A 12,197-nucleotide genomic window follows, 5' to 3' on the forward strand; every position below is an offset into this window, starting at 1 on the left:
CCATTGCATAATAACGTAAATATTGCTAAAAACCGTGAAAAATTAATAAATATGGGCACTCCTTTCGTCGACCCCTGGCAAAATATTTAAGATCTGAAATCGGTTGCCCGTCCATGAAAACTATTGTGTGCTAATTTTCATCCCAATCCAATGTATTATAACGACAATATCGCAAAAATATTGGAAAGTTAATATGGACGACCCCCTTTGCCGGCCCCTTACACTAAATTAAATACCTGAAATCGATTGAGCGTCCCTCAAAACTATCGTGTACCAATTTTCATCTGAATCCGATATATAATAACGACATTATCGCATTAACAGTGAAGAGTTAATATGGACGACCCCTTTGGCCGACCCCTTACTTTAATTTGGATAAGTGAAATCAATTGTTTGTCCTTAATAACTCCAATGTGCAAATTTTCATCCCAATCCGATGTATTATAACGATAATATCGCAAAAATACTGAAAAGTTAATATGGACGACCCCTTTCGCCGGCCCCTTACACTGAATTTGTTACCTCAAATCGTTTGCACGTCACTCAAAACTATCGTGTACCAATTTTCATCTGAATACGATGTATAATAACGTCAATATCGCAAAAACAGCGAACAGTTAATATGGACGACCCCTTTGGACGATCCCTTACACATAATTTGACATCTGAAATCGATTTTTCGTCTTTAAAAACACTCATGTGCAAATTTTCAACACGATCCGACAAAAAATAACGTCAATATCGCGAAAACAATATTTGTCTTCTATGGACGACCCCCTTCAGAAGGGGTCATCCGAAAATTTAAAAACATTGTTCATCCTTCCTGGTCCTAATGAGCATCCATGCCAAATTTCAGACCTCTTGCTCTTAAGACGGCTGAGTCTATTGAGGACAAACAAACAAACAAACAAACAAACAAACAAACAAACATACAGAAATTGCTTTTTATATATATAGATTTACTTGGTGTCTACTAGTCAGACAACACATTTTGCCTGCCAAATATGGATTATTTGCATTATTTAAGGAGTCTGCATTCAGTTATCCCCAATAACCATAGGCTTTTTTTTCCATATTTAAGATCAAGGGTTGCACTCCGATGGTTGAGTTGAACTTTATGTGGATCCTAGAGTGACTCCTTATACTTCTTAACCATTTGGTACGAAAAAAGAATCAGAAAAAATCAACAGTTCATGAGCTTTCAAGTCAACAATGAAGAATTTTCGAGACGCAAAATGCGTAAAAAGAGCAAATTTGTGCAAAATTAATTTTACCATGTCTTTTTGCATCGAAAATATCTCAAACACACGTAAACTTAAAAATCTATCAAAAATTGGCAAGATAGTCCTTTTCATAACCAACAAAACGTTACTAAAGTTTTGCATATCCGAGCTCAATTAACGTAGCTACCACCGAAATAAAGTGCCCGGATACTAAATGATCATAGCCTTAGTTATCTAAATATTGTTTTATATTTAAATAAGACTTCATTTTTCACAAAATTCAGTCATTTAAAGCTTCGAAATGGCAATTTAAAATTGAATACTCAGATTCAGATTCATCATTTGAATTTCATAATTAAACTAAGATTTAGATTTCAAAACAGACTCAAAATAAATAACTAAATAGTGAATTTAGTTCAAACCTGAACAACAGAATTTTAATAATACATTTACGAATAAGGGTTCTCAAACTTGGCTCTTTAAATTCTTATCTGGAATTTAGATTCGGAAATCGAATTGTTTTGTTCAGTTCAAAAGTCCTATAGGAATTCGGATACAGATTCAAGGCTCAATTTTTGAATTCAAGTTTAGAATTTCGATTCAGGATGCAGATTAAAAATTCAGAAAAAGATTAAGCATGTAAATAAATTTTACAATCAACATAAATTGTTGAGGAATTCAAGAAATCATGAACTTAAGGTTTCTTGTTATTTCAATTTAAAGATTTCAAATTTGTAATTAGAATTTATTTGTACAATTCAGCTGAAAATCACAATTGAAACGAAGAATTTGAGTAAATTTTCCAAGTTCTGTTTTATGCAAAAACCCCTTTTTTTTAAAACATCCACAGAATAATCATTATGGAATTGATTGATAATGAAAAATATAAGCTGTGGAAGACACATGTACCTGATCTTTTCCTTAAAAAATCTGCAAAAAATTCTATATTTTCCGGTGAATTGTTTAACATTATTAAAACATTATGGACCGCGCGTAAATCTTAGCCCACCAAAATTTTGCATTTTATATTTCAGAACCAATTGAAAAATTTCGCTAATATGATGTTTATTTGAGTTAGAAATTTGTTTTAATTTTTTTAGAATGAGTTTTCATTTTAAGATTCATAACATTTGAATCATGTTTTTGAATGGAGCATACTAGTAGCAAGCGAAAAACGAGATATCTCACATTTGTGATAATACTGCAGTTTTTTGAGCCAAATTTCTTACTGAAATCTTAAATTTGATTCGAGTTTGCAGCAAGCAAATTCAATCGGAAAATAATTTATCTCTTATTTCATTTTTTTTTATTTGATTTATATTCTTCAAAGTTAAATATAATAAAATAATTTGAAAAAGAGTTTGAAAGATTGGGCTTGTTCGATTTGAGTATAGAATAAGTTTTTTTTAAATGTAAGACTGTCCTATAAAAAAAATTGTTATGCTCAAGTCAAATAAGTTTGGTTTGTCAGACTCTTAAACAAATTCAAAGATGTATACCATCGAAGAAAACGTATGGAGAACACCTTTATGGTTTAGGGCTTATTTTCTAAATTCACGACTTAATACGAAAACTTTTAATAAATATACAAGTACATCTAATTACAAACATAATTTGTTTATATGTTTTGTTCTCGCGAATTGTTGGGCAAAAGTCAGTCAACAAAACCCCCTATGAGTCGGTTATTCCTGCGGCCCTGATTTACGATGTTTTATTAATTGTTTTAGCCTAATTTCTTGAATTCGAATCATTTGCCAGATTTTGTCTATCAGCTTTCGTTTTTGTGATATGACCTGTGTAAATTTTGATAGTGATTGATTTTCAGTAAATCATTTATAACTGATGTACCAACAAACCTACATGAAAAACAAAAACTGGTTTTGAATCTGTTTACTATACTTCATTCAATCAATGATTCTGATTCCAGCTTGACAGATTGTATTGATTCAGATATATATAACATATTTGATATTAAAGATTTTAATTCATTTATGAACTTTTTGAAGAATTCAAAACGATCGGATTTATGATTCAAGAAATAAATAAGATTCAATTTAGGTAAGTTTTTTTTTATTTCGTCAATATTGCCGTATTTTGCAAAATTGGTAAAACCTAACCGTAAAAATTTTTTAATTTTCAATTTTCTCAGAAGTCAAAATTACTCACGATTTTCGGGAAAGTTGATCATTATTATTTTCATATCTTTGTTAACTTCTACAGTTTTGCAAAAAAGTGCACAAATTGGTTGAATGAACTTTTTTTGCCAGAAAAATACTTATGCATATTTGGAACCAGGGCAATAAAATTTTTGGTGTCGTAAAATTCCGTGCTCCAGTTGGTCCGTTCCGGGTGCGTTTGACCACTTCCGTCGTGTGTGTTCAGTTCTGCGCCGGTTTCGAGTATCGTTTGGCGGACGAGTTCGCCACAATAAGGTGTACAAGCCTAATTTATTCCCAAAATTGGTGGATAATGTCTAGTGGCCGCTGCGACTGCTGGATCCGGTGCCAGAGCTGATTGGAAATGACGAAGAAGCATGTAACTAGAGCATCGAGCGTCTACACATTACGACCGATGAATCAAGAAGAGATCATCGTCCCAGGCCTGTCTGCATAAGCCCAAGAAGTTTCTGGTGAGATCAATCCAATTTTTTTTTGTTTTTATTTCTGATTTAGACTGTAAATTTTAAACATAATCATTTTATAAACTAACCCTATATAATTATAAGAAGCGTTTGGCAGGGAATTCCACGCTTCATCTCCCCCTTGTTCCTGTATCTTTTGCGTTTTCATCACATGGTTGGCCTGGCCGTATTAGTATCTGCAATGCATGTTCTATGTATCAGATACTATGTTGAAAAGAAAAATGAGGAACGCAAGTTTTTCATTTTCCAGGATGCATACAAGTTTTGGCCATGTTGGTGTTAGAAGAAGAAGAAGAAGAAGAAGAAGAAGAAGAAGAAGAAGAAGAAGAAGAAGAAGAAGAAGAAGAAGAAGAAGAAGAAGAAGAAGGAGAAGAAGAAGAAGAAGAAGAAGAAGAAGAAGAAGAAGAATGCTTATGCATATTTGGAACCAGAGCCCCCAGATTAGTCCAAACCGGTTCTTAAGTTCTGTGCACCAAAATATATTTTTTTTTACCTTGGTTAATCAAAAACATAAAATGGTTGGACCTATCACGGGTCAAAAAACGATCTTGCAAATTGCAAATTCAAAAGAACAAAGAGAACATTAAAAAAAAAACCTTGCGAGATATTTTTTAATTTGATGCGATATTCTTGTACCATGCGTTATTTTCAGCAGAAATATAAAATTGAAACACTGAAATGTATGGAAACAAAAAGATTTTTAGAAAAGATGAAACAAAGAACTTTTTTTATCCAGATTCTGACAACACATTCCTCCATTTTCAAGGCTCTGAATTAATAAAAAAATGTCTACCCATAAAAAGAACTCATTGTATGCCCGACGTTTCGGCGCAGCACGAAAAGAATGTTTGGTTACGAATCCGATGCAAACAAATATGAAAAGGTATTGGAGAGTGAAGTCACCAGCTTTGCCGACATCAAGTCGAAACTGTGAGATACCACGGCTATGACAGATCATGTTATTAAAACACAACATCGATTCGAACATGCGAGAGCCAAAATCGTTGATAGAGCGCAATACAAATCAACGCTAGGTATATTGGAGATGTGCCACATCACCAATACAGAAAACACCGTCATACAGGACAGACATAGCCAAATTGAAAACAACGTACGCAGGAATACTACACACAGTCAAAACCACATCCAAAATTAGCTGTTATATAAGTTCCAACACACAAAACACAAATACTCAAAAGGAATTTTATCGAGAAAACGTCAAGTTTCATGTGTTTGTGTTGAGAAGTGAAGTAACGACAACATTCCCACAGAAGAGCAGCGAACACTGAACTCCTAAAAGTTGTACAAAAACGAAATTGACAAGAACAACGGACAGATAAGTGAGTCTACACACTACATATGTATTATGTTAACAATGCTCATTCTAATGTTTAAAAAAATAATAAACTTCCAGTTCCCTTGGGAAAAACCACCAAAACTGGTCGAAACGTCGGACATATCAAAAACTAAGTTGATTGATTGAATCCCAAGACCGAGAAATTGTCAAAATTACAACAAAATATCATAACGGTCGAACACATAAATTTTTATTCATGTTAATTTTTTTTTCAAAATTTCAAAAAATTTCTTTTGTTTGAAGCAAACAACTGGATATTTTTTCTTTCTTGTTTAATATTTTTCATAAAACTTTCAAAAATATTTTTCATATCAAATACAAATATTTTGAAGATTTGAAATAGGGTTGATATAATTATTAATATTTTTGAATGTTTTTTTAAAATCTAATTATTACAATTCTGCAAAGTTTTTGAGGTAATTTTTGCAACCCAATTCTGTATGTCTGCTTTGCAAAACTGCAGTTAAGGTACGACCACCAAACGACCCTAACTACCACCATTAAAGCAACAAAGCAGCTCCCTAATGGTCTGTGACCTAGGGCACATGCATTGTTATTCCATTACCCAAATGTATGACACTCTCCGTATGAAAGCCAACGAAAAGAAAACAGTAATTACCGGCAAAAATGACACTCTGTAACGTTACTTTGGCTACTTTGGTGGTCCCATAAAAGGAATTTACGTGACAATTTCTTAAAAATTATTTTATCGAAAGTTTGTTTAAACTTTATCAATGCTTAAATTTTTGCTATTAAGAAATTAAAGTTTAGTTTGGTATAAATATGAAAAGGATGTCTTGACACGCCATGCAGTCCCGTCCGGAGGAGACAAGACTTCTTCCTGGCTTTCATAGACGCTTCCTCAAAACCCATCCTTTGGCACATGGCACCCGACCCAACCAACAGAAATTGCCCGGCAGCAGCAATTCATTGAAACGCGAAACGAGCTCCATGACACAACATTCATTATAAACCACTAATTTAATTTTGTCGTTGGGTCACGAATGAACTTCCCTGCCCCAGAAACACAAAGAGCGAGAGAAAGTGCGCCACTCTTCTTGGTTTAGTGGCAAACCCAGCCATGGTCCATGGGGAGGAGGCGCCCAAAGATAGTTGGAAAGCTGGGAAAAGATCCCTTCCTCAGTCTTGACTCAACTCGACAATGTGTTTGTGTCGGTGGTGCAGTAATCAAAGGATGACAAAGTCACGCGCATGCATGATTCCCGGAGGAAAATTACTCTAAAAATTGCATCCGTCGAGACGGCTGGCGTGTTCCGTGAGAGAAAGATGAAGTTCGGTTGCAAGTGAAAAATGCAGTTCCAATCCTTGGCCATCTTCCTGCTGTCTGGTCTCGTGGGATGAATCACGACGACGTGCCATTTCATAACTGTTTAATGTAATTTGTGGGTTTTTTTTTCAATAAAGACATGATATTGTCATATTCGTTGAAGGGATATGAATGAATTCATAAGGACACATTTACAGTTTCCTGTTAACTTTTATGATGGGGTCCACCTACCATGGGAACCCAGATTCACCGCATTTTCGCCAAAATTTTTTATATATCTACGTTGGCGTGCGATTTTGTCAAACCATTACTAATAAATAGGTGCTGGACATAGTAAATTCGGATTTGAATCCCGTGGGATTTTTGGGTCAAGCCTAACTACAGACAATAGGGTCTTCAAAAGCTAAACTGAAATATGACAAAACTTGAACCAATGAGGTTTTTTTTAATTTCTTTATATGAAACGGCTCATATTAAGCCTACCCCTCTTCTGGCAAATCATTTTTTCTTTTCATTTTATCCTAAAGGAACATTTGAATACAAAGTGAACAAATAAATATAAATAAGTAAAATATTTTGGAAGAAATTGAACGAAAACGTTTTGTTGCACATGTACAATTGTACCTGAATGAATAATGATAAAATAAGCGTTATTTTGAGTTTTACCACCTTAAAATGCCGATGGGATTGAACATATTTAAATCATTGATCTTATAATTTAGTTGATAAGTTGTGGTGATTCAGTAATAAAATCAAATTTTATGAAATCTATTGTCTTAAGTATGTCAAATGAGATAGACTGATGTAATGAGAAGCCAAAAACTTTTTTTTTCGAATTTCTCAAACAAAATTGTTGTAAGTTTGGTAATAGAAAGAGAAAATATTCATTTTCCGGAAAAGTTCTAGATAAAATGCAACTCAAGATTAGTTTAAAATCACTTTCTACACTGACGGGACATTTGATTTTGATTTAACGATACCAGTGCACAATGGTCCAGAAATGAAATTTAGCGGGAATTGATTATAAGTGTTTTTCCCATAAGTTTGATGCATTTGATGTCTTGGAAAAACTTTTACAACAACTAAAGGCGCTCATTTTGACTGGACAAATTGAAGGGCGTTTCATATGATATCTGAGATCAGAAAATTATTTCCTAACTGTGATAAAATAGAGGCCTACATTGTTCAACAATATTTAAGAACATGATAATTCATTAAACTTTGTGACACCACACATCTACCTCTTGAACTGAAGTTTTATGACAACTTGTTTTCATGAAGTCGAGGGGATACGAAAAAACATTTTTTTCTTAATATCTTTTCATGGTGATATTTAAGCGCCGATATGGTCTAGTGGATAGGCTGGCGCGAGTCTGGTTTTGGTACGCCAGGCGTACTGGGTTCGATTCCCGGTATCGGCTAGAAAAACCTTTGGGTTCGAATCCCATAAGCGGGCCGACAGGTAAGATGTGTTTCATTATATAACTGACTATATAATTGGAATGTTCAATCAGTTGCCAGCTGGCCAGGTATATACACGGATGCCGGAATACCTGTAAGTAAACTAGCCCACCTGATTGATTCGTTCTTCCAAAATATACCTACATCAACACACGCAATACATTCACCACATAACAGTTCATACGAAGCCATGGGGTCCGGGTATGGTAACGCGCTGCATTGAAGATGTGTCGAACATAATAATCTAAGGAATGCAAGTGAACCCATACTTTGACAGAAACTGCGGTGAATCCGTGCACCCATGGTGGATTACCAACATACATATATATACATATCTTTTCATGGTGATATTTTATCAACATTATTTAATCAACAACATTATAGATAATTATTTCGCGCATATTTTGTTGAAAACGGATTACCAAAATTCATTTTTGTTTTGAAGTTATGTGCCAACTTGTGTTGAAAAATGACTCTTCAAGAGCTTCAATAACTCCAAATGGAGCAAGTCAAAAAATTTATCGTTGATTGCATTTGAAAATTCATGTTACAATCTATCTTTACAAATTCAATAAGTTGAATATATGTTTTTGGATTAATGCGTTTACCTAATCGTTGTATGAATTTTACTAAAAATCTTCAAAATCTCTACAAATAGGAAGAATGTGTACAATTCATCTTAAAAAACTCATAAACTACTGGACCGATTGATGTGAAATTATGCATGGAGTAGTTTTTTGAGTAAAAAACGAGTCCGTCACACTCAAGGGAGGGAGGACTTCCATACGAAATAATCGTGAAATACGATAAAAAGTGGTAAAGTTCAATCTATTGACAAGCAAAGCTCATCAAATGTTATGAAAATGCTAACCTTTTCATGTTCAGATAATTTATAGTACGCAAAGCTCCCTCCCGTCTAATAAAATGGGTGTCTCCATCCAATATTAAGAACACACTAGAAAACCCTATATCAGAAAACACGTGAAGGTTATTTTTGTTGATTTTTTTTGTTTAAATTGATATATCTATCTAAACATGTAAATGTTGGCAATTTTACAACATTTGATGTGATTCACTTGTCAATAGATTGAATTTTGCCGAGAGCCCTCCCTCCTTTAAGTGTGACGGACTCAAAACTCCAAAATTTCGAAAGAAAAGGTCTAAGCGACTTGAAAATTAGTGCAAAATGTGTGTAATGAGTGTCTCAGTGAGTATTTTAAAAATCATGTTTATGTAAGTTCAATACTAACAATAGTTAAGCATGAAAAACAAATTTGAAGTCTGTTTTAAACTGAAAACTTTATGGCTCTGCACTTGAAAGAGATATAGCTCTCATGATTTCAGCAAAGTTTCATTATTTTTTTTAACATATAGGGGAGAGTGGGGTATCGTGGGCCATGGGGAAACGTGGGCCACTTTTAATATCTCAGATGTGTATTGAGATAAAAATCTCAAACCAACTGTCATCATCGTCGCTTTGCGTGAGCATGGATTCCTATATGTTGTTGACTGAAATACGCATCATATGCTTCTTTTATTTATCAAGCTAGAAAAAGTTAGAAAAATTTACTTACATAATTAAAAAAACACCCGCTAATTTCATCGATGGGGAATCTAAAGTGCATAAAAAAAATATACTCATACGCTTATGATCTTAGTTTTGTCATGATCTTTCACGTGGAAAAGGAACTTTTGATGAAACATCAATATGTCACACAAACGCAACCAATTTGCAAATCATAGCATGTGGGGAATCGTGGGCCACGCATCTTGAACCACCTATATTTTTATGTTTTTATACACATTCAGAACTTAAAATACATTTTTCCTATCTGTAAAGTTTTCTAATGCCAAATGAAGAGTTATGAAAAATATTTTGTCCATCCCATATAAAAATTTTGCCAAAACGATCGCGAGCCAGGTTTTGGAATCTATGCGATCATACACAGCTCTCTTTTTTATTTCATCATCTGAAATTGCTTTAAAATAACGAAATGAATTAGGAAATCACAGTGTTGGATCAACTCATAAACTTTGCGTGTTATTTGGTCAATTTGGATTTGGTGGCCCACGATTCCCCACCATTTTTCAAAATCCAAAAAATTTTGCTTTTTTTCAAACAGTCAGAATTCGGGGAAAATAACTTATCAAAAATTTAAAAAAAATACCTTATGATACCTTGAAAATGTAGAAAACCATACCGTTTTTTATCTACATTTTATCTTTTATAATAAAGAAGTTATGGAACAACGAAAAAAAGTGGCCCATGATTCCCCACTCTCCCATACTATTTTCCTGCATGATAGCAATACCGAAGGATGATAGGTGACGAATTTGTCGAAAAATAATAAGCATTTTCTGAAGCGTCATGAACAAAACCACCTTTGAAAATTTTAACTCTCTTTGGGATAAAACCCCTTTAGGTATCAGGTATCAGCTTAATAACGGCACGTTATCGAAACATACGAAAAAATTGTGCCAAGCCTTTTTTACAGATTTCATTTGTTCATCTGTTACTCTCCTCAACAAAAAACAATCATCATTTTAAGGTGTTGTGTGACGTTCACAAGAAAAATTTCAAAAAATAAATTAAATTCATAGAATCGTCAAAGCTTTATTTTTTTTCCTTTTTCGGTATATTCCAGATTGAGAAATTGCTTTTCAATTTAAACTTATTGAACAGATTAATCCGATAAGTTACGATCTTTAAATATATTCTTTTTTTATAATCATAATCTGTAATTTGTCGTTTTTGGGTAGGTTTTCATGGGAAAGATAAAACGCATTTAAAAATATGTTTAAAACAGTTGACAAATTGACAAATGAAATACTGATACTATTGTATGAAACCTTTTTGGGAACTCGAGCAAGGTCAGGTGAATCAGATACATAATTTAAATAATTTTCAACTGATTTTTTTGGAGTTTTAACATTAACAAGTTTTGAATAACAAAATAATTTATTCTTCTTGAAGACTTCTCCTTCTTTTTAACGGTTCTGTAGACCTCCGAAAATCGATACACAATAATTTGATATTCTATTTTTTTTTGTGTCGAATATAGTCGTTTTAACATCTTTACGTCATTCGCAACTTACATATATCAACGATACAATTGGCGGACATTCTTTGCAAAACTTATCCGGTACAACTGTGATCGATGTTTACTCCTGGGCTCGAACTCAAGAACATCGACTCAGAAAGCAAACTGACTTGCCAACTAAGCTATATCACAAGCCTACTCAAATAATTTTTTGTTGAATGTATAGCTGCTTACTAAGATCCCAAGAAAGTTGCGATACAACTTGACTTATTGTATTTAAACACTCTCTTTGCCTTCAAGGAGAAAAAAAGAGGCGTTCCTTACCAAAATCAATGTGAAGAATGAAATTAATCATCAAGTTTTCATATAACATTTATCTTTTTATATTCCCAAGCAAGTTATGACATAATTAAATAATTTATTTTTTTTTCATTATCACTTGCTTAAACAAGGGAAATCTCTAAAAAAAATAATAAAAATTAAACAATACTCAAAATGCTCAATGTACTGTTTTCTAAAATATCTTTACAGAATGAAAACCCGAAAGGAAATAAATTAAATTACATTCACCAGTCGGATATTCATCACATAACCAGATGAATGTTTAAACGGATGTTTGAGCTTATTTAAAAACAGCGGAGTTTCATACAAATAACAACTTTAACAATTTTTAGTAAAGTTCCATTATTTGGATCATAAACAAATTAAAATATTAAGGGATAATTCATTTCAGTGAACGATCTCTTTTTTTAAATGAAAAGTGGATGGCACCTCAATGTTCAACGAAACAAATATCAAATGATTTTCATTTATATTTATACACATCCAGATTTTGATATGAATACACGATTAAAATCGCATTTAATGACTATTCTTATTATCAAAACGTCGCACTGACTGCAAGGAAAACATTTTAAAATGAGTTTACTCCTGAATACTATTTTCAAAAGATTCTTGTGAAATTTGGCATAACAGAATGTTAAAAATTCAATAAAATTCGAACAGGTTTCTAAAGATTTCTATCAAACTTAAAAAAAAGTGTTGACATATGAAATGAAAAAATCATTCATTATAACTTCTCTTTGTTTAAAAAGTTGACAAATCGTAGAAAATTGATTTGGAATTGTTTTTTATTTTTTAAACCTGATCGAAAACAATGGCCAAAAATTCACTTGTTGAGACTACA

This window comes from Uranotaenia lowii, chromosome 2 (assembly GCF_029784155.1).
Source record: "Uranotaenia lowii strain MFRU-FL chromosome 2, ASM2978415v1, whole genome shotgun sequence".
NCBI lineage: Eukaryota > Metazoa > Arthropoda > Insecta > Diptera > Culicidae > Uranotaenia > Uranotaenia lowii.